Source organism: Astatotilapia calliptera, chromosome 4, assembly GCF_900246225.1.
Source record: "Astatotilapia calliptera chromosome 4, fAstCal1.2, whole genome shotgun sequence".
In the NCBI taxonomy this organism is placed as follows: Eukaryota; Metazoa; Chordata; class Actinopteri; order Cichliformes; family Cichlidae; genus Astatotilapia; species Astatotilapia calliptera.
The window spans coordinates 27,910,206-27,915,177 of NC_039305.1; the positions used below are offsets into that span (position 1 = coordinate 27,910,206).

The 4,972-nt window shown below is 40.5% G+C and overlaps 1 pseudogene; it reads left to right on the forward strand.

Moving 5' to 3' along the window:
• Window positions 1–2,536: 2,536 nt before the first annotated feature.
• On the forward strand, window positions 2,537–4,681 carry LOC113020077 (homeobox protein Hox-B13a-like; annotated as a pseudogene).
• The last annotated feature ends 291 nt before the right edge of the window (window positions 4,682–4,972 follow it).

Below are 4,972 nucleotides of genomic sequence, written 5' to 3' on the forward strand. Positions count from 1 at the left end.
TGTAGAAGTGTCTGTGAGCAAGTTGCAGCCATCCGAGTGTATGAACATTACTTTAAAAGTGTTCATGCATAGAAAAAAGCACTTGTGTGAATGCTTGATTGAGACCTTGAGTAAGAAAAACGCTTCAAGTGCTCACTTTTAGTATAAAAGCGCTATATAAATATTAAATATAATAGTGTTTATTCGAGTTCACCTGATAGTGAGCTGGAATAAACACCGTGATGGTTACATGTGTAAGAATATATTTTAGATACAAGTTTTACATTCAGCTTGTGTTGCTAATTTTGAATTCTAATACATTTCAAAACATTTAAATGATTGCACAGATTATTATATTTTATTTATTTAAAGTCCATTATAACGGCTTATTTCTTTATACTGTACGGATCCAGCCACTGTTCTATGACCACAAAGCTCAAACAAAGACTTGATCTGGATACGTATTTCCTCTTTATGTAGCTTGGTGAGAAGTAAACTTCCGCATTCTTCACATTGTACAGGCTGTTGGCTTTACACGTGATCCTAAAGTCTGTCACTGTAATGTTACTGAAAACAAAGTCTGATATTAACGTGTTCGGATTAATTCTGCGGCACACGTAAAAGTGAACTTCCCCACCGTATATGCGCCTAATGGCGGACTCCCTGGTGAAAATGATGAAAATCCAGTGAACTCAAATGAGTGGCCCTACGCTTTTAAGCTGGAAGCTTCGGGTTAAGAGCTCATGGTAATGTGTAAGGAGTTTATTTTACCCACCACATTTCTCTTTAGATCTGCTTTCTGTAGATAATGAACTTGAACAAAATTATTCTAGAATGAATAAAAAACAGAAAAAATGCTTAATCTTTAAGTTTCCTTTTAAATTATTTGCAGAAGAAGTAGTCATATAGGTTCATTGCAGGCCAGAGATAAAACATGTATTGAAGCAAAATAATGGTTCCTGTCTGCAGTATTTCATTGACCAACCATTTCTTTTCCATGTCTTCATGTTCATTAATAACCTTTAGGAAATTCACTAATTTCTCACTTACGGCTTATTTAGCCTTCATGTATACGGCACATGGAGTGATTCAAAATAAAAATAATTACAGTAATTTCAATTACACTATAGAGGAGCATCAGAAGGATTAATTTCAAACCAAGCGCAGACTAAGTTCCCGTCTCCTATAAAAAATGAGAACAATAACTTCCCCGTAGTGAAATTGTTTCTTAATATAACGGCCCTTGAGTGCCGCGGAAACCTTTCTGAGACACTTTCAACCAAAGCCGTTTTTCTCAAGTTTTAAGAACTCCAAAACCCTTCCATAAATCTCCTTAACGTTTACTTTAGTCAGAACGACTGAGAGCGAGTTAAACTAAAACCTGGTTTTTGACTAGGTGGAGAAATGTTCCAGTGGGTGCACTTATTTTAATAGCCAAACTTTGCTTTTGAAGGCTTGAAAACATTCACGGTAATGATAAATTAATAATACGTTTTTCATGCATTTGAGAAGCACCGATTTTAAATGTGTTCACATCTGTATAAAACTGAGCATCTGGAGTTCCATATTAAAAGAAGAATAAATATTGAATAAATAAATAACATTTACACAACAAAATTTCAGTTTCTCTGAAAGTGTATAAGTTTCAAATCAGTTTGAAACTTATACACTTTACAGTTTACATTTTTGTTTCTTGTGGTTCAGGTGTGCTGTTAGTGTAGAATGGAGAGTATAGTTATTGAAAAAGTGATTATCTAAACGGTCAGTTCAGATATTGGCGAGTCGATTTCAGATATTGGCGAGTCCATTTGCACCACGCACTTTTATGCACGACACAAAAGAAGTTGGTCGAGTGATTTATTTTCATTGTCTTTCTTTCTTTCTTTCTTTCTTTCTTTCTTTCTTTCTTTCTTTCTTTCTTTCTTTCTTTCTTTCTTTCTTTCTTTCTTTCTTTCTTTCTGTTTTTAGGCAGACTAAGGTAATGTCACTCTTAGTATCGACCAGAGAACATCACATCACAGACTTGAGTCTGACGCAAAGGCAGCTGCAGAGACAAACTAAAGTAAACCAAACTACAGTAAGCTAAAGCGAATCTGCTCATTCCCTTCTCATATCACAGCTGGAAACTCATAAAATGCTTTTTCCCTCCTCTCACTGACAGTCCTCAACTAGTCTCTTCTACTCTTCTTTTTGCGCTTGTCCCATCACGTGATCACCCCTGTCTCATCCAATAGTTATGCTCCCCTTACTTCTTGGTCCAGGGGGCTTGTTGCGTCAAGGCTGCGGCTGGGATGTAAGTGGAGATCCGGCCGGTTAGTGGGAGTCTTTGCTACCGAATGACACGCCGTCACTCCAACAAAGCAGCATACCGTGCTATGATAGTGCTGTACAAGTACATTTCTTGAGCTGCGTTTGTGTGTTTGTATTTGTGTGTGTATATGTATGTATGTGTAGTGAGCGCCAGTGATCAGCCTCATTCAGCAAATGTAGCAGCTTAGCGCCAGGAACGGACGGAGTCTGAGGCACACGAAGGCCAAAACGGGGAAGGGTGGGGCATATGACAGCCTCTTTAGTACTCAATCCTCGCTGGCCAGTGGAAACGGTAATGTTTGTGTATGACAACAACGTGGACGAGTTGAACAAGAACATGGAGGGGCTGGTAGGTAGCGGCAACTTTGCCGCTGCCACTGCAGCAAGCCAGTGCCGCAACATCATGGCACATTCGGCGGCCGCCGCTGCTCTGGGTGGCCACCCGTCCAGCTTGGTGCACTCTTCAGGTGGGTATTCCACAATGGATGTGTCCGCTTCAGGCTCCGGTGAGACCGCTGCCTCTTCGGGGAAGCAATGTGCGGCTGTGCCGCACCAGAACTCGTCGGCCGCAACCGCATTACCCTACAGCTACTTTGGTAACGGCTACTACCCATGCAGGATGGGTCGGGCTCCTCTTAAGTCCTGTACACAAGCGGCCGGAGCCGCTCTCAGCTCACAGTACATGGACACAACAGTGAGCTCAGACGAATATCCGAACCACCGGGCCAAGGAGTTCGCCTTTTACCATGGCTATGCCCAGCCCATACCAGTCGATGGCCAGCTACCTGGATGTGTCGGTGGTCCAAACGCTCGGCACCGGGGAACCGCGCCATGACACACTGCTGCCCATGGACAGCTACCAGCCCTGGGCTCTGACCAACGCCTGGGGAGGACAGATGTACTGCTCCAAAGATCAGGGACAGGCCGGCCACCTCTGGAAGTCCGCTCTTGCTGGTGAGTACTGCTGCTTTCAAGGTTCATAATAACGATTTTAAAACAGTTAAACAGAACTCTAACAGATTTTTTGTAACTATGACGCAACTGAACATATTTATTTAATAAAAATTACATTTAATAACAATTAAGAAATTAAAGGATTGACATTTGTTAAAACAAAAAACATCTCGGATGATTAATTTGCTCCGATAGTAAATTATCGTCTTCATAAATTTGGACTAAAATTAGGCGGTTAATGCATCGAGTTTCTTTGCAAAAGCAAGGCAATAATGTGCTTGAGGTTTGTGATGGCTGAGGTTAATCACTGCCCTTGAATCCCCATCTAGTTTAGGGCGTCACGTACAAGTGAAAATTAACGTCATGTTGATTGGATCCTTGATATTGTGAAAATACCAACATGTTGCAGACTCTAACTTAGAAATGAGCCTTGCATTGCCATCTCTTGGTGGAGAGTGAAAAACATTTTGGTGTTTCGTTCAATATCGTTTATTAACCAAGTGAGATAATCATTTTATTGCTGGGGCCTTCCAGTTAATTTAATGGTTATCATAATGGTTATTATGATGAGAGACATGTTACTCTGCTGCCACTGCTAAAATTAATGAATGAATAAATAAATTAAATAAACAGGAAAATTTACTTTCATTATTAACATTGTAATTAATTCAATAATAATGATGGAAATAATTAATCCTCTTGGCCCAATATTCACAGTGAACAGGAAAAACCCTAACGCCCACTCCACTTCTCTCTTTATTTAACACACACATCGCACAAATGTAGAATTAAACTAAAAACACTGTAAACACAAAGTCAAGAGAAGACACAAAATGCTGTCCTTGTGACAGTCTATGTGGAGTAGAATAGATGCGTGCACTGTGTTTAAAGACGCCATTTTTGTAGGTCAATTTGAACTTAACCCAGACAGCAGATATTCGTTTCCCGTCTGCCTCGCAGGATTGTATCCAGTCCGATCGAAACATAAAGTTCCCGTTCACTTCCTTAAAGATGCTAAATTGTGCTCGACAAATATTTTATCGCACTTACACTATTACAGCAATCGTGGAGTGTAGAGCTTGAAAATGTATCATGGTGTGTGCAGCCCATCACCTTCAGACTGGCTTTTTCTCTTTGACAGATGTGGTGGCGCACCAGAACGACAGCTTGTCTTTCCGCCGAGGCAGGAAGAAACGGATACCTTACACCAAGGTCCAGCTCAAAGAGCTAGAGAAAGAGTACGCAGCCAACAAGTTCATCACAAAGGACAAGAGGAGAAAGATTTCGGCCGTGACCAACCTGTCAGAGCGACAGATTACCATCTGGTTCCAGAACAGGAGGGTGAAGGAGAAAAAATTCGTGGCCAAAGTGAAGAGCAGTACTCAATAGCATGCAGGTCACTGCTCTTTGGACAATTCGTAACAGTTGAGATAATTAACAGTGAATGGAAAAAGTAAAGAAACTGGAAGTGGGACCTCTCACAGACTGTAATTACAGAACTTTCCTGACTGCTTTGATAATATATCTGTCTAGTGTGTGTCTTCCACTGTCAGTGTTGTCCGTGCCAAGTAGCCTATAGCATAACTACTATGCTCTCCATACTGTTTATATCGCATGTAAAACAGTAACCAAATCACAGTGTAACACTAAATAAATTTTGTCCCACCCCAATAAAGGTGTTATGTTTTTAAATAATTTTCTATGCCTTGAGGAGGCAAACAAACTTTTA